A 22,053-nucleotide genomic window follows, 5' to 3' on the forward strand; every position below is an offset into this window, starting at 1 on the left:
CCGCCGCACCTGCCACTCCACCACACGACACTCCCCCACACGCGGCGCCTCCAGACCCTCTACACCACCCACGCCCCCCACTCCGCTGCCCCTCCCTCATCCACAGAACCTCCCAACCGCACACCCCCATCCGCACCACCTCCTGACCTCCTACTCCACCCGCGACCCCACTGCACCCACCCCTCAACCACCCGCAGCGCCTCCAGACCCCACCCCCGCACCTGCCCCTCCACTCACACGCGTCGCTTATGGACCACCTACCCCACCCGCAGCGCACTCGCCCCCTCCCCACCCGCACCACCTCCCAACACCCTGCCCCACTGCACCCGCCCCTCCAACACCCGCAGCGCCTCACAACCCCCTCCCCCATGTGCCGCACCTTCCCATCCCCCACACACGGCGCACTCGCCCCTTCCCCACCTGCAGCGCCTCCGGAACCCCCTCCCCCATATCCCCGTACCTGCCCCTCCCCTACCCGCCGCACCTACCCATCCACCACCTGTAGCGCCTTTGAATCCTTCCACCATCCGCCGCATCACCACCCCTCCCTCACATGCGGCCCCTCCAGACCTCCTACACCAGCCACGGCCCCCACTCCCCTGCCCATCCCTCAACCACAGACCCTCCCAACCACAGCCCCCCCATCCACCCCCCCTCCACCCACAGCATCTACAGACACACTCCCCCATCCGCCGTCAACCCCCGCAACCGCCCCTCCCTCATCCGCAGCACATCCTGACCCCCTACCCCACCCGCTGCCCCACTGCACCCGCCTCTCAACCACCTGCACCGCCTCCGGACCCCCTCCCCCACCTGCCCCTCCCCCACGCACATCTCTTCTGAACCCCCTACCCCACCCGCAGCGCACTCGCTCCTACCCCACCCGCACGGCCCCACTGCACCCGCTCCTCCACTACCCGCTGCTCCTCCCGACCTTATCTGCCGCACCCCCCCACCTGCCCCTCCCCCACGCGCGTCGCTTCCAGACCCCCTACCCCACCTGCGGCGCACTCGCCCCTTCCCCACCTGCAGTGCCTCCAGAACCCCCTCACTCACCCCCCAGATCCCCGTACCTGCCCCTCCCCTACCCACCAAACCCCCCGCCCTCCCCCACCCATACCGCTTCCGGATCCCACTTCCCCGCACATCCCCACCCGCAGCGCCTCACGATCCCATCCGCGTTCCCCCCCACACCCACTGCATTCTGTACAGTGTGCCCTGCAGGCGCTGTTCACACCGTCGCAAAGGCCTACGCCCTCTTCACCATCCAACGCCCTTTCATTGTGCAATATTTAACCACTCACAAAACTAGGAATGCAGGTAATACTTAATATAATACATATAGTGAATGGCGTACAGGGGTTAAGGGGGCGTAGCCCCTTACGACGGTGTGAAGAGCGCCCGTAGGGCGCGATGAAGCACCTAGTATAACATACTTGTGCAGTACAAACCATTCACAAAATTCAGTCAGTTGTTTGCAATTTGCATCTATAGTATTTAGGGTAACCCACTGTAATGCAGTTATTATGCACAGTGCTTTAGTTTTTTGTGTATTCATTTTTGAGTGGGAAGTTTAATCATATGTTTCTCTAACGTCCTAAGTGGATGCTGGGGACTCCGTCAGGACCATGGGGTTTAGCGGCTCCGCAGGAGACAGGGCACAATAATAAAAGCTTTAGGATCAGGTGGTGTGCACTGGCTCCTCCCCCTATGACCCTCCTCCAAGCCTCAGTTAGATTTTTGTGCCCGGCCGAGAAGGGTGCAATCTAGGTGGCTCTCCTGAGCTGCTTAGAATAAAAGTTTAAGTTAGGTTTTTTATTTTCAGTGAGTCCTGCTGGCAACAGGCTCACTGCTACGAGGGACTTAGGGGAGAGAAGTAAACTCACCTGCGTGCAGGATGGATTTGCTTCTTAGGCTACTGGACACCATTAGCTCCAGAGGGAGTCGGAACACAGGGAACACAGGTCCGTGCCGCCGACCCCCCTTGCAGATGCCGAAGTTGAAGAGGTCCAGAGGTCCAGAAACAGGCGGCAGAAGACTTTCAGTCTTCATAAGGTAGCGCACAGCACTGCAGCTGTGCGCCATTGTTGTCAGCACACTTCATACCAGCGGTCACTGAGGGTGCAGGGCGCTGGGGGGGGGCGCCCTGGGCAGCAATGTATTATACCTTTTTTATGGCTAAAATACATCACATATAGCCCTTGAGGCTATATGGATGTATTTAACCCCTGCCAGATCTCACAAACTCCGGGAGAAGAGCCCGCCGTTTTAGGGGGCGGGGCCTATTCTCCTCAGCACACGGCGCCATTTTCCTGCTCAGCTCTGCTGTGAGGAAGGCTCCCAGGCTCTCCCCTGCACTGCACTACAGAAACAGGGTTAAAACAGAGAGGGGGGGCACTTATTTGGCGATATGACTACATATGTGAAAATGCTATAAGGGAAAACACTTGTATAAGGGGTTGTCCCTGTATAATTATAGCGTTTTTGGTGTGTGCTGGCAAACTCTCCCTCTGTCTCCCCAAAGGGCTAGTGGGGTCCTGTCCTCTATCAGAGCATTCCCTGTGTGTGTGCTGTGTGTCGGTACGTGTGTGTCGACATGTAGAAGGACGATGTTGGTGAGGAGGCGGAGCAAATTGCCTGTATTGGTGATGTCACTCTCTAGGGAGTCGACACCGGAATGGATGGCTTATTTAGGAATTACGTGATAATGTCAACACGATGCAAGGTCGGTTGACGACATGAGACGGCCGGCAAGCAAATTAGTACCTGTCCAGGCGTCTCAGACACCGTCAGGGGCTTGTAAAAACGCCCATTTACCTCAGTTGGTCGACACAGACACAGACACGGACACTGACTTCAGTGTCGACGGTGAAGAAACAAACGTATTTTCCTTTAGGGCCACATGTTACATGTTAAGGGCAATGAAGGAGGTGTTACATATTTCTGATACTACAAGTACCACAAATAAGGGTATTATGTAGGGTGGGAATAATCTACTTGTAGTTTTTCCTGAATCAGATAAATTAAAGGGTGTGATGATACGTGGGTTTCCTCCGATAGAAAATTATTGGAGGTATACCTTTTCCCGCCAGAAGTGAGGGCGAGTTGGGAAACACACCTTAGGGTGGATAAGGCGCTCACACGCTTATAAAAACAAGTGGCGTTACCGTCTCCAGATACGGCCGCCCTCAAGGAGCCAGCTGATAGGAAGCTGAAAAATATCCTAAAAAGTATATACACACATACTGGTGTTATACTACGACCAGCAATCGCCTCAGCCTGGATGTGCAGCGCTGGGGGGGGCTTGGTCGGATTTCCTGACTGAAAATATTGATACCCTTGACAGGAACAATATTTTATTGACTATAGAGCATTTTAAGGATGCATTTCTATATATGCGAGATGCGCAGAGGGATATTTGCATTCTGACATCAAGAGTAGATGTGATGTCCATATCTGCCAGACGATGTTTATAGACACGACAGTGGTCAGGTGATGCAGATTCCAGACGGCACATGGAAGTATTGCCGTATAAAGGGGCGGTCCATCGGACCTGGTGGCCATGGCAACAGCTGGAAAATCCACTTTTGTTACCCCAAGTCACATCTCAGCAGAAAAGGACACAGTCTTTTCAGTCTCAGTCCTTTCGTACCCATAAAGGCAGGCGGGCAAAAGGCCAGTCATATCTGCCCAGGGTTAGAGGAAAGGGAAGAAGACTGCAGCAGGCAGCCCATTCCCAGGAACAGAAGTCCTCCACAGCTTCTGCCAAGTCCGCAGCATGACGCTGGGGCCATACAAGCGGACTCAGGTGCGGTGGGGGGTCATCTCAAGAGTTTCAGCACGCAGTGGGCTCACTCGCAAGTGGACTCCTGGATCCTACACGTAGTATCCCAGGTGTACATTGGAAATTCGAGACGTCTTCCCCTCACAAGTTCCTGAAGTCTGCTTTACCAACGTCTCCCTCCGACAGGGAGGCAGTATTGGGAAAAAATTCACAGGCTGTATTCCCAGCAGGTGATAATCAAAGTACCCCTCCTACAACAAGGGAAGGGGTATTTTTCCACACTATATTGTGGTACTGAAGCCAAACGGCTCGGTGAGATCTAAAAGATTTGAACAATTACATACAAGGGTTCAAATCAAGATGGAGTCACTCAGAGCAGTGATAGCGAACCAGGACGATATGGTGTCACTGGATATCAGGGACGCTTACCTACATGTCCAAATTATGCCCTTCTAACCAAGGGTATCTCAGGTTCGTGGTACAGAACTGTCACTATCAGTTCAGACGCTGCCGTTTGGATTGTCCACGGCACCCCGGGTCTTTACCATGGTAATGGCCGAAATGATGATTCTTCCTAAAAGAAATATGGACGCTTTCCTGATAAGGGCAAGGTCCAGAGAACAGTTGGCGGTCGGAGTAGCACTATCTCAAGTAGTTCTACGACAGCACGAGTGGATTCTAAATATTCCAAAATCGCAGCTTTTTTCCGACGACACGTCTAATGTTCCTAGGAATGATTCTGGACACAGTCCAGAAAAGGATGTTTTCTCCCGGAGAAGAAGGCCAGGGAGTTATCCGAGCTAGACAAACAAAGAGGAGGAAGGGGGGTGCAAATCCCCACCCCCAAATTCCCTTCCGCACACTGAAAATTACCTGTAACCATCCCTGAATCTATCTGGTAATAAAATTCAGAGAATTTGTCACAAATGTTTGCAAACACATGTTTAAGCTGCTGGCCACTTCACGGCTTCTCTGATACAGCAGTCCTAACTACTTAATAGCAGTGCCCACATTGGGCCATGTAATTTGTCACAGTACGCCTCATAATAAAGGTCAATACTAAAACATTTCCAGACAGAGAGCTAACTTACCAGGGAGCCACCCCCAGGATCTCCCATTGGCACTACAAGGAACAGCATGCCTTCCAAATGCTGCTCCCATTCAATGCCTCATGCTCACAAGCAGACAAACAATTTGGAAGCTGCTCAATCATACCTGGAGATAATTATATATCAGGTGCTGGAAGGGGGAGGGGTCATAGACAGACAAACAAAGAGGAGGAAGGGGGGTGCAAATCCCCACCCCCAAATTCCCTTCCGCACACTGAAAATTACCTGTAACCATCCCTGAATCTATCTGGTAATAAAATTCAGAGAATTTGTCACAAATGTTTGCAAACACATGTTTAAGCTGCTGGCCACTTCACGGCTTCTCTGATACAGCAGTCCTAACTACTTAATAGCAGTGCCCACATTGGGCCATGTAATTTGTCACAGTACGCCTCATGATAAAGGTCAATACTAAAACATTTCCAGACAGAGAGCTAACTTACCAGGGAGCCACCCCCAGGATCTCCCATTGGCACTACAAGGAACAGCATGCCTTCCAAATGCTGCTCCCATTCAATGCCTCATGCTCACAAGCAGACAAACAATTTGGAAGCTGCTCAATCATACCTGGAGATAATTATATATCAGGTGCTGGAAGGGGGAGGGGTCATAGACAGACAAACAAAGAGGAGGAAGGGGGGTGCAAATCCCCACCCCCAAATTCCCTTCCGCACACTGAAAATTACCTGTAACCATCCCTGAATCTATCTGGTAATAAAATTCAGAGAATTTGTCACAAATGTTTGCAAACACATGTTTAAGCTGCTGGCCACTTCACGGCTTCTCTGATACAGCAGTCCTAACTACTTAATAGCAGTGCCCACATTGGGCCATGTAATTTGTCACAGTACGCCTCATGATAAAGGTCAATACTAAAACATTTCCAGACAGAGAGCTAACTTACCAGGGAGCCACCCCCAGGATCTCCCATTGGCACTACAAGGAACAGCATGCCTTCCAAATGCTGCTCCCATTCAATGCCTCATGCTCACAAGCAGACAAACAATTTGGAAGCTGCTCAATCATACCTGGAGATAATTATATATCAGGTGCTGGAAGGGGGAGGGGTCATAGACAGACAAACAAAGAGGAGGAAGGGGGGTGCAAATCCCCACCCCCAAATTCCCTTCCGCACACTGAAAATTACCTGTAACCATCCCTGAATCTATCTGGTAATAAAATTCAGAGAATTTGTCACAAATGTTTGCAAACACATGTTTAAGCTGCTGGCCACTTCACGGCTTCTCTGATACAGCAGTCCTAACTACTTAATAGCAGTGCCCACATTGGGCCATGTAATTTGTCACAGTACGCCTCATGATAAAGGTCAATACTAAAACATTTCCAGACAGAGAGCTAACTTACCAGGGAGCCACCCCCAGGATCTCCCATTGGCACTACAAGGAACAGCATGCCTTCCAAATGCTGCTCCCATTCAATGCCTCATGCTCACAAGCAGACAAACAATTTGGAAGCTGCTCAATCATACCTGGAGATAATTATATATCAGGTGCTGGAAGGGGGAGGGGTCATAGACAGACAAACAAAGAGGAGGAAGGGGGGTGCAAATCCCCACCCCCAAATTCCCTTCCGCACACTGAAAATTACCTGTAACCATCCCTGAATCTATCTGGTAATAAAATTCAGAGAATTTGTCACAAATGTTTGCAAACACATGTTTAAGCTGCTGGCCACTTCACGGCTTCTCTGATACAGCAGTCCTAACTACTTAATAGCAGTGCCCACATTGGGCCATGTAATTTGTCACAGTACGCCTCATGATAAAGGTCAATACTAAAACATTTCCAGACAGAGAGCTAACTTACCAGGGAGCCACCCCCAGGATCTCCCATTGGCACTACAAGGAACAGCATGCCTTCCAAATGCTGCTCCCATTCAATGCCTCATGCTCACAAGCAGACAAACAATTTGGAAGCTGCTCAATCATACCTGGAGATAATTATATATCAGGTGCTGGAAGGGGGAGGGGTCATAGACAGACAAACAAAGAGGAGGAAGGGGGGTGCAAATCCCCACCCCCAAATTCCCTTCCGCACACTGAAAATTACCTGTAACCATCCCTGAATCTATCTGGTAATAAAATTCAGAGAATTTGTCACAAATGTTTGCAAACACATGTTTAAGCTGCTGGCCACTTCACGGCTTCTCTGATACAGCAGTCCTAACTACTTAATAGCAGTGCCCACATTGGGCCATGTAATTTGTCACAGTACGCCTCATGATAAAGGTCAATACTAAAACATTTCCAGACAGAGAGCTAACTTACCAGGGAGCCACCCCCAGGATCTCCCATTGGCACTACAAGGAACAGCATGCCTTCCAAATGCTGCTCCCATTCAATGCCTCATGCTCACAAGCAGACAAACAATTTGGAAGCTGCTCAATCATACCTGGAGATAATTATATATCAGGTGCTGGAAGGGGGAGGGGTCATAGACAGACAAACAAAGAGGAGGAAGGGGGGTGCAAATCCCCACCCCCAAATTCCCTTCCGCACACTGAAAATTACCTGTAACCATCCCTGAATCTATCTGGTAATAAAATTCAGAGAATTTGTCACAAATGTTTGCAAACACATGTTTAAGCTGCTGGCCACTTCACGGCTTCTCTGATACAGCAGTCCTAACTACTTAATAGCAGTGCCCACATTGGGCCATGTAATTTGTCACAGTACGCCTCATGATAAAGGTCAATACTAAAACATTTCCAGACAGAGAGCTAACTTACCAGGGAGCCACCCCCAGGATCTCCCATTGGCACTACAAGGAACAGCATGCCTTCCAAATGCTGCTCCCATTCAATGCCTCATGCTCACAAGCAGACAAACAATTTGGAAGCTGCTCAATCATACCTGGAGATAATTATATATCAGGTGCTGGAAGGGGGAGGGGTCATAGACAGACAAACAAAGAGGAGGAAGGGGGGTGCAAATCCCCACCCCCAAATTCCCTTCCGCACACTGAAAATTACCTGTAACCATCCCTGAATCTATCTGGTAATAAAATTCAGAGAATTTGTCACAAATGTTTGCAAACACATGTTTAAGCTGCTGGCCACTTCACGGCTTCTCTGATACAGCAGTCCTAACTACTTAATAGCAGTGCCCACATTGGGCCATGTAATTTGTCACAGTACGCCTCATGATAAAGGTCAATACTAAAACATTTCCAGACAGAGAGCTAACTTACCAGGGAGCCACCCCCAGGATCTCCCATTGGCACTACAAGGAACAGCATGCCTTCCAAATGCTGCTCCCATTCAATGCCTCATGCTCACAAGCAGACAAACAATTTGGAAGCTGCTCAATCATACCTGGAGATAATTATATATCAGGTGCTGGAAGGGGGAGGGGTCATAGACAGACAAACAAAGAGGAGGAAGGGGGGTGCAAATCCCCACCCCCAAATTCCCTTCCGCACACTGAAAATTACCTGTAACCATCCCTGAATCTATCTGGTAATAAAATTCAGAGAATTTGTCACAAATGTTTGCAAACACATGTTTAAGCTGCTGGCCACTTCACGGCTTCTCTGATACAGCAGTCCTAACTACTTAATAGCAGTGCCCACATTGGGCCATGTAATTTGTCACAGTACGCCTCATGATAAAGGTCAATACTAAAACATTTCCAGACAGAGAGCTAACTTACCAGGGAGCCACCCCCAGGATCTCCCATTGGCACTACAAGGAACAGCATGCCTTCCAAATGCTGCTCCCATTCAATGCCTCATGCTCACAAGCAGACAAACAATTTGGAAGCTGCTCAATCATACCTGGAGATAATTATATATCAGGTGCTGGAAGGGGGAGGGGTCATAGACAGACAAACAAAGAGGAGGAAGGGGGGTGCAAATCCCCACCCCCAAATTCCCTTCCGCACACTGAAAATTACCTGTAACCATCCCTGAATCTATCTGGTAATAAAATTCAGAGAATTTGTCACAAATGTTTGCAAACACATGTTTAAGCTGCTGGCCACTTCACGGCTTCTCTGATACAGCAGTCCTAACTACTTAATAGCAGTGCCCACATTGGGCCATGTAATTTGTCACAGTACGCCTCATGATAAAGGTCAATACTAAAACATTTCCAGACAGAGAGCTAACTTACCAGGGAGCCACCCCCAGGATCTCCCATTGGCACTACAAGGAACAGCATGCCTTCCAAATGCTGCTCCCATTCAATGCCTCCCATTCAATTGTTTGTCCAGTTATCCGAGCTAGTCAGGAACCTCCTAAAACCAGGAAAAGTATCAGTGCATCATTGCACAAGGGTCCTGTGAAAAATGGTGGTTTCTTACAAAGCGATCCCATTCGGTAGATTTCACGCAAGAACCTTTCAGTGGAATCTGCTGGGAAAATGGTCCGGATCGCATCTTCAGATGCATCAGCGGATAACCCTGTCTCCAAGGACAAGGGTGTTTTCTTCTGCGGTGGCTGCAGAGTGCTCATCTATGAAAGGGCCGCAGATTCGACATTCAGGACTGGGTCCTGGTGACCACGGATGCCAGCCTGAGTGGCTGGGGAGCAGTCACACAAGGAAAACATTTCCAGGGAGTGTGATCAAGTCTGGAGACTTCTCTCCACATAAATATACTGGAGCTAAGGGCAATTTACAAGGCTCTAAGCTTAGCAAGACCTCTGCTTCAAGGTCAGCCGGTATTGATCCAGTGGGACAACATCACGGCAGTCGCCCACGTAAACAGACAGGGCGGCACATGAAGCAGGAGGGAAATGGCAGAAACTGCAAGGATTCTTCGCTGGGCGAAAAATCATGTGATAACACTCTCAGCAGTGTTAATTCCGGGAGTGGAAAACTGGGAAGCAGACTTCCTCAGCAGGCATAACCTCCACCCGGGAGAGTGGGGACTTCAGCGGGAAGTCTTCCACATGATTGTAAACCGTTGGGAAAAACCAAAGGTGGACATGATGGCGTTCCGCCTGAACAAAAAACTAGACAAATATTGCGCCAGGTCAAGGGACCCTCAGGCAATAGCGGTGGACGCTCTGGTAACACTGTGGGTGTACCAGTCAGGGTATGTGTTCCCTCCTATGCATCTCATACCAAAAGTACTGAGAATCATAAGAAGGAGATGAGTAAGAACGATACTCGTGGTTCCGGATGGGTCAAGAAGGACTTGGTACCCGGAACTTCAAGAGATGCTCACGGAAGAACCGTGGCCTCTACCTTTAAGAGAGGACCTGCTCCAGCAGGGGCCTTGTCTTTTCCAAGACTTACCGCGGCTGCGTTTGACGGCATGGCAGTTGAACGCCGGATCCTGAAAGGGCATTCCAGATGAAGTCATCCCTACCCTGGTCGAAGCCAGGAAGGATGTAACCGCAAAACATTTTCACCGCATTTGGCGAAAATATGTTGCGTGGTGTGAGGCCAAGAAGGTCCCTACAGAGGAATTCCAACTGGGTCGTTTCCTACATTTCCTGAAAACAGGACTGTCTATGGGCCTAAAATTAGGGTCCATTAAGGTTCAAATTTCGACCCTGTCGAATTTCTTCCAGAAAGAACTGGCTTCAGTGCCTGAAGTTCAGACGTTTGTAAAAGGGGTACTGCATATACAGCCTCCTTTTGTGCCCCCAGTGGCACCTTGGGATCTCAATGTTCTTTTGAGTTTCCTAAAGTCACATTGGTTTGATCCACTCACCACTGTGGAATTAAAATATTTCACATGGAAGGTGAAGATTCTATTAGCCTTGGCTTCAGCCAGGCGTGTGTCAGAATGGGCGGCTTTATCATATAAAAGCCCTTACTTAATTTTTCATTCTGACAGGGCAGAATTGAGGACTCGTCCTCAATTTCTCCTTAAGGTGTTTTCTGTTTTTCACATGAACCAACCTATTGTGGTACCTGCGGCTACTAGGGACTTGGAGGACTCCAAGTTACTTGACGTTGTCAGGGCCCTGAAAATATATGTTTCCAGGACGACTGGAGTCAGAAAATCTGACTCGCTGTTTAGCCTGTATGCACCCAACAAGATGGGTGTTCCTGCTTCTAAGCAGACGATTGCTCGCTGGATTTGTAGTACAATTCAGCTTGCACATTCTGTGGCAGGCTTGCCACAGCCAAAATCAGTAAAAGCCCATTCCACAAGGAAGTGGGCTCATCTTGGGCGGCTGCCCGAGGGGTCTCGGCTTTACAACTTTGCCGAGCTGCTACTTGGTCAGGGGCACACCCTGACTGAGGAGGACCTGGAGTTCTCTCATTCGGTGCTGCAGAGTCATCCGCACTCTCCCGCCCGTTTGGGAGCTTTGGTATAATCCCCATGGTCCTGACGGAGTCCCCAGCATCCACTTAGGACGTTAGAGAAAATAAGAATTTACTTACCGATAATTCTATTTCTCGTAGTCCGTAGTGGATGCTGGGCGCCCATCCCAAGTGCGGATTGTCTGCAATACTTGTACATAGTTATTGTTACAAAAATCGGGTTATTCTTGTTGTGAGCCATCTTTTCAGAGGCTCCTTCGTTGTTATCATACTGTTAACTGGGTTCAGATCACAGGTTGTACGGTGTGATTGGTGTGGCTGGTATGAGTCTTACCCGGGATTCAATATCCTTCCTTATTATGCACGCTCGTCCGGGCACAGTATCCTAACTGAGGCTTGGAGGAGGGTCATAGGGGGAGGAGCCAGTGCACACCACCTGATCCTAAAGCTTTTATTATTGTGCCCTGTCTCCTGCGGAGCCGCTAAACCCCATGGTCCTGACGGAGTCCCCAGCATCCACTACGGACTACGAGAAATAGAATTATCGGTAAGTAAATTCTTATTTTTACCAAAGTAAACATTTTAATATATTCCAAATACTGACTCAAAATCTAAAGAATTGGAAGATATTTGTTTTCCATGAAGCCTGTTGACTAAGCATGGCTCAAATTATAGGTATATACTTCTAAAATGTGTGGGTTTTTAAAAAAAATGAAAGTTCCTTTAAAGACACACCAATTGGTGGTTTTATGAGTCCAGCTGCATTTCTGGGTGAGTCTCTTCTCTTCACTGAGGAATCCAAGATAGGAGAGAGGACAGGCTGAGCAGCAAGTGTTATATACAGCCAGAAGAGGGCAGTGCTCTCAGTGCTTTGGAAGCTGTCGCTAAAATAAAAGTAGCACATACCAAGAATATACTAGTAATGATTGTCTAGCTGTTTATGTTTACATCCAAAGGAATTTTGCAGCAAGTGTAAAGTAGAATACAAATACATTTTTACATAGTCTAATTGAATTGCTTTTTTTTTAAATAGAGCAGTCTTTACATTATATATATATATATATATATATAAATTTTGTGTTTGTGTCCAAAATTTCCAGGCTGAAATAACCCTGTCTCTCCTATTTTGTTTGCATGTGCTAGGTAATCATAGAGTGTAAGCTCCACTGGGGCACGGACTGATATTACTGACAAAATATTCTCTCTATAGCACTGCAGAATATGTGTGCGCGCTGTAGAAATAGCTGTTAATAAATAATACAGTTGAATAAATGTAAGGGAATGTCGTACCTTTTATAGCCCCCAGGGTGCTGGGGAGAGGAGTAGGATCCTTTAACACTTTGGGTTGGTGTTTCCTCATGTATGAATGTACATTCAGTGCAATTTTGCTTTTTTTTCTCTCTCAAAGTTACAAGTGGATACAAGATCTGCAGTAGCTTCTGTACTCTGGGCAAGTCTTCAGATGCGTATTGTATTCATTTCTGAAATAATTTCACAGAATATTTTCCATTTCTGGAACTAATTGTACGAATTAGAAATTATACCACAAAAAAAGGTGCGGCAACCATCAGAAAAAAATTAATGTGTACGTGCATAATGGACATTGAAGGGGAGATGAGAGATAAAATGGAGAAGTTGCATATAGCTTCAAGCTATCATTTATCTAACACAGTTTAAAAATGACAGAAGTTGATAGGATGCTACGGGCAACTTCTCTACTTTATCTCTCTAGAAAGTTTGATGTATCTCCGCTGTATTTGATTGAATATGATTTACCTGCCCTGCAGTCATCCATCACATAGGCCCTACACACTGGGCGATAATACTGAAAGATATGAACGATCTTGTTTATTAATGAAGGAGATACCGTTAATATCTTTCAGTGTGGAGGCAGCAGCGATAAACGAAGCGCGGTCCCGCGCTCGTTCATCGCTGGTGCCCCGTCGCTTGTGCATGCAGGCCAATATGGACAATCTCGTCCATATTTGCCTGCACTGCTATGGAGCCGGGTGACGGGGGGAGTGAAGAAACTTCACTACACCCGTCACTGCCCCCCCCCCGCCGCCGGGTCTCCCGTCGGCCATATCCGTCGGCAGCGGATCTGCCAGTGTGTAGGGCCCAAAAGTACATCCAAAACGACAGGTCTTCTTTCCATGGACACTGAGCAGCGTTGCTGAAAGTTGATACACACAATATGATGTCACCCGGATGCATTCACATCATAGCTGCCGTCTGTTTTCCATCATTTTTCTTATTACGTTTGTTTATGATGCAGTCCCTTACATGGGGAGAACTGTGTAATTTCTCCTTTAAACACCCTCTTTTTTTTAAGTCCGTCCCCACTCTGCAGGAAGCGGTTAAAATACCACAAGTCGGAATCCGGCGGTCATAATGCCAACACCAGAATCCCGACTAGCGGTGAAAAGCCGCTGCCAGAATAACGGCGTCCCAGGCTGTACTCCATGACACCCATATAGAGAGAATATAACCTGTGGCAAGCGCAGCGAGCCACCGTGCCCACAGCGTGGTGAGCGCAGTGAGCCAACAAGGGGCTTTCTAGCACTCGCCCCGCTGTCGGCATAACGAATCCCAGTCTGCTTTCTAGTGCAATGTTTTCCTGTATTACATTATCATAGTGGTGCTGTGACTTTAAAGAAAGCTTAAGATAGAAAGCCATCTCCAGTTCTATATTGATTGTATTAAAAGCTCAAGAACCTTTTTTGTAGGCAAACAGAGAAATTCTTACAGCTGCTATTGATGTATTTTGGTTGTGCAGCATTAACGGCGGGGATAGGGTTGCAGCAAAGTCTGCAGGTGGCGACAGGAATAAATCACAAAATAGAGGCCCTGGTAATTGGTATATTAATTATGATTGTCAAGTAGTGAGAGTAATGGCGTCATAAAGGTAAGATGCTCTCAGATTGGATTTAGCACACACTTTATCATTTTATTCGCTTGAGATTTTCTTTTTATGATAATGATGGTGAGTCTTGTTTACTGCTCTGCAATTCCCAACTCATTTGTTAAGTAACCCATTATTTGAATGGTTTACAGTCATGAATATTTTTGCATTCAACGCTCTTATTAACCCACAGCATACCGGTGGCACTGCATGCTTGTTTTTTTTGTGGATGTTTGTTAGATGTCTTTTCAGAAACTAGAGCTGTTTATTGGGCTTGCCCAATATCTCTGTATGATCAGTAGAACTGCCGTTACTACCTTTATTGGATGAATTATGTTTTACTATGGGATATAGTTAGTGTGGGGGGGGAAATAAAAAAGTTGTAATTTGCCACAGAAAAAAAATTGTCAGTCTTATTGTGTTTGCATTGTAAACTATTTCAGGTACGTTGTTTATCTCAGAAGTACTAGTTTTGGTTTATTTTCATGTCTTACAGTGAGTTTACTTTCAATAACAGGAGCTCATGTTCACATTGGATTATGGGACAGAGAATTGGGAGCGAAGGAGATAACAGAGCAGAGGAGATACAAATCCAGCAGAACTCAAGCTGAAGGTTTTGATTGGCAGTTGTGTGCAGTGCTGGTATGCAATGGTAATGAGTTACTGGTGAGGACCATCCACTGAATTACTATACTGGGGGCTGTTGACTAAACTGGGCAACACCATTAGGAAGCACTGTCCTCCACTGTGCTGCACTCTCAACTGGCTACACTTGCTGATTGTTTGGCCCATGCAATCAGATCTGTGGCCTCTGTGACCAGTGGAAGTAGAGCCGGGTTGCACAAATTCATATTTGTGTTTATTGCTATGCTAAGCTCCCATTTTTAAAATGACGTAGACCTCAAATATGTGTCATTTAAGTTGATCTAAAGCTTATTTGTATATTAGAACAACAGTCCATAAATTAGGGTAAAATCAAGCTGCTGGTATATACCTAAAATTTGTATGGTATACCAAGTGGTATGTCCAAGGTATTGATATGCATATTAGAGTGCATAAATCCCTAGGAATATTATCGATATAGCCTTCCAGGCATTACAAAAGGGTTTCCCTTTCTTTTCTCTCTGGAACACTGTATCCACCAAGGATGAAAATATAATTTAATTGTTAATTCGCTTAAGCTGTCAGTGGCCACGTGCTTGATACAGTGGGGCAAAAAAGTATTTGGACAGCCACCGATTGTGCAAGTTGACCCACTTAAAAAGATGAGAGAGGTCTGTAATTTCCATCATAGGTACACTTGAACAGACAGAATCTGAAGGAAAAAAACAGGAAATCACATTGTATGATTTTTAAACAATTTACTTGCATAGTCGTGTGGAAAATAAATATTTGGACACCTACCAAGCAGTAAGATTTCTGGCTCTCACAGACCTGTTACTTCTTCTTTAAGAAGCTCTTCTATCCTCCACTCGTTACCTGTATTAATGGCACCTGTTTGAACTGGTTATCTGTAGAAAAGACACCTGTCCACACCCAAACAGTCAGACTGCTACCTCTCCATCATGGCCAAGACCAGAGAGCTGTCTAAGGACACCAGGGACAAAATTGTAGAGCTGCACAAGGCTGGGATGAGCTACTCGACAATAGGCAAGCAGCTTGGTGAGAAGAGATCAACTGTTGGCGCAATTATTAAAAAATGGAAGAAATACAAGATCACTGACAATCTCCGTCGACCTAGGGCTGCATGCAAGATCTCACCTCGTGGGGTATCAATGATCTTGAGAACGGTGAGGAATCAGCCCAGAACTACACGGGGGGACCTGGTCAATGACCTCAAGAGTGCTGGGACCACAGTCACAAAGGTTACCATTAGTAACACACTACGTCGTCATGGATTGAAATCCTGCAGTGCCCGAAAGGTCCCCCTGCTTAAGCCAGCACATGACCAGGCCCATCTAAAGTTTGCCAGTGACCATCTGGATGATCCAGAGGAGGATTAGGAGAATGTAATGTGGTCAAATGAGAGCAAAATAGAACTTTTTGGTATAAACTCCACTTGCCGTGTTTGGAGGGAGAAGAATGATGAATGGCATCCCAAGAACACCATACCCACTGTGAAGCATAGGGGTGGAAACATCATGCTTTGGGGCTGCTTTTCTAAAAAGGGGACAGGACGACTGATCCGTATTAAGGAGGATGAATGGGGCCATGTATCGTGAGATTTTGGGCAAAAAACTCCTTCCCTCAGTAAGAGCATGAAGATGGAACGTGGCTCGGTCTTCCAGCATGACAATGACCCCAAACACACCTCCCGGGCAACTAAGGAGTGGCTCCGTAAGAAGCAATTCAAGGTCCTGGAGTGGCCTAGCCAGTTTCCAGACCTCAACCCAATAGAAAATCTGTGGAGGGAGTTGAAAGTCCGTGTTGCCCGGTGACAGCCCCAAAACATGACAGATCTAGAGAAGATCTGCATGTAAGAGTGGCCCAAAATACCTGCTACAGTGTGTGCAAACCTGGTCAAGAACTACAGAAAACGTTTGACCTCTGTAATTGCCAACCGAGGTTATATTACAAAGTATTGAGTTAAACTTTTTGATTGTCCAAATATTTATTTTCCGCGAGAATATACAAATAAATTGTTTAAAAATCATACAATGTGATTTCCTGTTTTTTTTTTTCAGATTCTGTCTCTCACAGTTGAAGTATACCTATGATGAAAATTACAAACCTTTCTCATCTTTTTAAGTGGGTCAACTTGCACAATCGGTGGCTGTCCAAATACTTTTTTGCCCCACTGTATGTATTAAGCAATAGAAGCTGACCATATGGGCAAGTATGTGGCTTAGGAAACTAGTAGTACATCACCATGACAAATACAGTGCTCAAGAACTACAAATATTACTTTGAAACCATTCCTTGATAGATTTGTTGCTTAGTAACTGGATCTCTGTCCACTTTGGCCGCACATGCACTGACTCAGACATTATTTAGTAAATGGTTAATAACTTGGATTACTTCCAGAGCAATGCCAAGGGCTTTAAACAGTCTTTTCACTGCATTTGCCTGCATGCTGTATAGTAATCTAATTGTTTTTGAATAGTAAATGATAGCATCACATCCCCTTTCCCAAACATCTAGCAGAATGGTGGAGGTTAGGTGTTGAGACCCCTACCCATGTAAGTTGTAAGTTGTAATGGTTTTTAATTAGTGTCGATCACTTATTTACAAGGCATGTTGAGCAAAAAGTCACGGTCTTGGCTTTGTAGTACCACTTCAAACACCTTAAAAGTCTTTAGTCTTTGCTGGTTGTGCTATTGATAATAGCCAATAGAACAGATCCTAATCAAGAAGTCATTCAAAGGACCATGACACTGCAGCAAGTCCAGCTTAATTAAACTATAGCAGTGTAGTAAAAATAAAGGCACTGAAGAGCAAATAAAATGATAGCTAGGGGGGCGTGGCCAAGACGGGCATGGAGTAGCACGTATCTAGTGCAGCTCTCCAGCCACAATATCCTTAATCTGTATCCTGATTCCCCCCCTGGGGCTCCCTGTTGGACTACAGCTGGATGAACTACTGGTGCTCCCCTCAACCCCGTTTGAGCGGCTGTGAGACCCGGGATTGCCGCGCTGCGGCTCATTTGTCTGTGACTTCCGGAGCTGGGCCTACGTGGGATGCTGCAGCAGGGCGCTCTCCTCCAACCCGGAAGTCCCTCTGCCGGCCGCTGCTCACTGGCGCCAGCCAAGATCGTGACGCCGGAGCGAGCACTCTCTGCAACCGCTGCCTCCTCCACCGCGCTGCCCGTGGGTGTACGCTCCCCCTTCTCCTACTACCCGGCCGCCGCCCGCTCCCTGCTCGTTGTGCTGCCTATACCTGGTCACAGGGTCTAAGGCTGTTGCTGTGGAAGGGGAGATCAGAAGAGCTCTGTGCCTGGAGCTTATTGTGCGCACCATATATAGATTCTACTTTGATTTTCCTGTCCCATCTGTGCCTGGAGTTGGTCTGGCCCTCATATACATCACAAACTGGCATATCTACAACTGCATATTAAGTATCAAGGATCGGGATCCCTACTCATGTACTGGATCTTATACAGAGGAGATTAACCCTATCTGGTCCCCTCTTACTAAGGACCACGGCCTGAGGATCAAGGTATTTGTCTCACTCATTCGTTGCCTGTGGGTCTTGTGCATGCATCTGCTACGCCGTTTGAGTCTTTAATTCTGTGCTGGCACCTCTGCTAATCCTCACACCTGCGTTTGCTTTGATATTAGCTACTGGACTCCTACTGTGGCACCGTGTTATCCAAAATGGTGCCGGGCCGCCGGCAGAGCGCCGTGGCCGGTACGATAGAAAAGTTTGTTAGAAATCCTGCTCCTCCGCTGCAGAGAAGAGAGGATGGGCGGTCTGAGGCTTCACCCCCATCTCCCGCAAATAGCTCTACTTCCTCTGAAATACCTGATGCTGCTTTATAGAGAGTATTGGATGCTGTGACCGCCAGCGAGACTCGCTTGGCCGATAAGATTGGGCAAGTACAGACTGACCTCTCTATTATTCACCATGACCTTCAGAGGGTGAGGGAGCGAGTGGGGGAGGTTGAGACCCGTATATCCACTGTTGAGGACTCTGTCACTCCGCTGGGGAGGCGTACTGATGCACTAGAATCCCAGATGACTGATGTGCGTAGGAAATGAACGGATATGGAGGGACGCTTACGGCGTAATAATATCCGTTTCGTCGGCCTACCTGAAAAAGAGGAGGGATCGTCACCCGAAGAATTCCTTGAAACATGGCTTAGGGATGCATTTGGGTCTGAGGAATTTTCATCCTACTTTTCAGTGGAACGAGCCCATAGGGTGCCGATGCGCCCGTTGCCACCGGTTTTAAAGCTAGCTCGCACGAAAGGCCCTCTTAAATGGAATGGATCCCCAATATCTGTCTTCCCGGACTTTGCGGTGGATGTACAAAAGGATAGGGCTCAATTTCTGCCTGTTAAGCGGAGGCTTCGTGAGCTTGACCTGCCATATGCTATGCTCTTCCCCTCCAGATTACGGGTGGTGGCTGATGGCGAGACTAAATTCTTTACGACTCCACGTGAGGCATCGCTCTGGCTGGACTGTCGTTTCCCAGCGAGGCGGGCCCTCGCAGATCCTTGATATATCCTGGAACTGTGGATATAGGTCGTTTGTTATGTATGCTGCGAATTTATGCATATCTGTTACACGAAGGCGGGGGAGGGAGGAAGGATAATTTTTTGTCTGTTCTCTCCGTATCCTGTATAAGTTAATAATGTTTCTACTGCTGTCCTGCCATATCCGATTGCATTACACTCTTTAGCCCCGGGGGGAGATTACATATGCTTCACCCCCTTTTTTTCTTTTTTCTAGGGGTACTCTAGTTTAGTGGCTGGGAGTATGCTTTTGTTTTTTGTGTTCCCCTTTTTTTTTTTCTTACCTTTTTCTCTTTTCTCGAGGCCATTATATTCTAGGTTACGGCTGGCGTTTGTATGGCTGTTTTGGGTTTGTGTATATGTGGCTTACTAAATTAAACATAGAGCACTGGTGCTTTGCGAATGTGTACCGTGTGGGTGGATCTGGCTGGCTGCGGGCTAGGGCCCCTATTTTCATTGTGATCTCCTATAGCGGGTCTTAGGCTGTTATCATGGAATGTGCGGGGACTCAATGATAGGATTAAGCGTTCTTTGGTGCTTAGACAAATTAAGCAGTATGCCGCTGACGTAGTATGCCTTATGGAAACTCACCTGGTGGGCAGCAGGATCCTTTCCCTTAAGAGACCGTGGGTAGGTTGGGCATTCCACTCTATGCACACTTCCGCCTCTCGGGGGGTCCCTGTCCTTATAAAAAAGACCGTTCCTTTTGTGTTGGACACTATACAATCGGATCCATGGGGGAGATTTGTGTTTTTAAAATGCAGAATCCATTGCGCCCCTTTGCTTCTGTTGTCAGTATATGTACCTCCCCCATACTCTTCCGATATCCTGAAAAAAGCTGCAGGGTTTATGGCCACGTCACCGGGAACACCTGTAATCTGTTTGGGGGATTTCAATAATGTGCTAGATGCAGTGCTGGATAGGCTCTCTACCATTCCCTCTGGTCCGCGATCTGGGGGATCTGGTTTTGCTGATATTGTGTCGGGGTTGGGCCTGGTCGATCCCTGGAGACTGAGACACCCGTCTGTTAAGCAATACTCCTGCTTTTCACACTCTCACTCCTCGTTCTCTCGGATTGACCTGGCCCTCCTGTCGAGCGATTTGGTCCCCAGGGTTCTAGATAGTAGATATGAAACTAGAGGTATATCGGATCACTCCCCATTAACCCTGGTCTTGGATTTTAACTGCTCTAGAAGCCAGGCCGTATGGAAGTTTAATCCGTTCTGGCTCACACATATGGGCAATGGTTCTGATTTAGTAGCTGCATGGCGGGAATTTTTTGAGATGAATAAGGCTGGGCAGTCTATATCTATTTTATGGGATGCGTTTAAGGCTTTTTTAAGGGGAACCTTAATTAAAAGGGTGGCTAACCTAAAATCCTTTTTTAGGCGCCGGGAGTCTGAGTTGGAAACCCTAAGTTTAGCTGCGGAGGCACAATATCTGCGGGATGGTCTGGACAGCTCCAGATCGGCATGGTTGTCGGCCCAGGGGGAGTGGAAAGACTATCTCATGGAAAAGACTCAGCATAGACTCCTTTTCTCCTCCCATGCCCTTTATGCTTCTGGGGATAGGCCGAGTTCATATTTAGCTTCCCTGGCAAGAGGTGAGAGGTCTTCTAATATTGTGGCTGAAATTGAGACCTCAGATGGTACCACTTTATTGCAGACTCCGCAAATTGCGTCGGAATTTGTGTCCTATTATAGGTGTCTGTATAGCTCCAAATTAAACTGTACCTCGGTGCAAATGGACGACTACTTACAGACTGTACAAGTCCCCTTACTGACTAGTGAGGCACGCGATTTCCTCGAGGCACCTATTTCGCCGGAGGAGATCGTGGCTGCTATTAAGGCAGCTCCCAACGGGAAGGCTTCAGGACTGGACGGTATACCGTCTGAACTCTATAAGAGTCATTTAGATTTTTTTGTCCCCCAACTATTGGAGCTATACAATCAGATATTCGCACAAGAATCCCTGCCCTTGTCTTTGGCAGAGGCATTGATTGTTGTCCTTCCTAAACCCGATAAGGATCACAGGAAGGTTGACTCTTATCGCCCTATCTCCCTCCTGCCCACCGACATTAAACTACTGGCCAAGATCCTGGCGTCTAGACTGAATCAGGTTATTACGCAGCTTATCCATCCAGATCAGACAGGGTTTATGCCCAATAAATCTACGTCCATTAATCTCAGACGCTTATTTACCCATTTGCAGATCCCCCGTGAGGGCTCCTCCTCCATTGTGGTGTCATTGGATGCCGCTAAGGCCTTTGATTCCGTGGAGTGGGATTACTTGTGGAATGTAATGAGTAAATTTGGTATAGGCCCCAAATTTATTAAATTTGTTCGGTTGATGTATTCCTCTCCCCTGGCCAGGGTGGCAGTGAATGGCTTTGTATCTCACTCCTTCCCCCTGTCTAGAGGTACACGTCAGGGGTGCCCACTGTCCCCTACCCTGTTTGCTCTGGCCATAGAACCTCTTGCGTGCCTTCTGCGGGCAAGTTCGGAGATTTTGGGTTTTAAAGTAGGCAACAGGGAGGAGAGAATAGCTCTATATGCTGACGACATTTTGTTGTTTGTGGACCGCTATGCTGAGTCTATGCCTAAGATACTAGAGATAATCAATGAATTTGGGTGTTATTCTGGGCTCCTGATTAATTGGGAGAAATCCTCTATTACCCCGCTTCGAGGTGAGATCCCTGCCTCCCCGTTGGTTCCTCTCCCATTACGATGGGTGAACTCCTTTAAATATCTGGGTGTTTGGGTATCTAATGATCCCCGCCAGTTCACCTCCCTCAATATTACACCGCAAATAACTTATCTCCGGGGTAAAGTAAAGGTCTGGGGGA

The 22,053-nt window shown here is 47.4% G+C and overlaps 1 protein-coding gene across 2 annotated transcripts in view; it reads left to right on the forward strand.

The window, feature by feature from the left end:
- SGMS1 (sphingomyelin synthase 1) overlaps positions 1-22,053 on the forward strand; it is a 622,085-nt gene that overhangs the window by 84,973 nt on the left and 515,059 nt on the right. Inside the window, exon 2 of one of the 2 annotated variants that reach the window (XM_063961726.1) lies at positions 14,532-14,701. The exons of the other annotated variant lie outside the window; for it this stretch is intronic. The gene's annotated coding sequence lies outside the window, so the exon portion shown is untranslated. The remainder of the gene's footprint in view (positions 1-14,531; positions 14,702-22,053) is intronic. 2 annotated transcript variants of the gene reach the window in all.

The sequence above is a fragment of the Pseudophryne corroboree genome, chromosome 3 (genome assembly GCF_028390025.1).
Source record: "Pseudophryne corroboree isolate aPseCor3 chromosome 3, aPseCor3.hap2, whole genome shotgun sequence".
NCBI lineage: Eukaryota > Metazoa > Chordata > Amphibia > Anura > Myobatrachidae > Pseudophryne > Pseudophryne corroboree.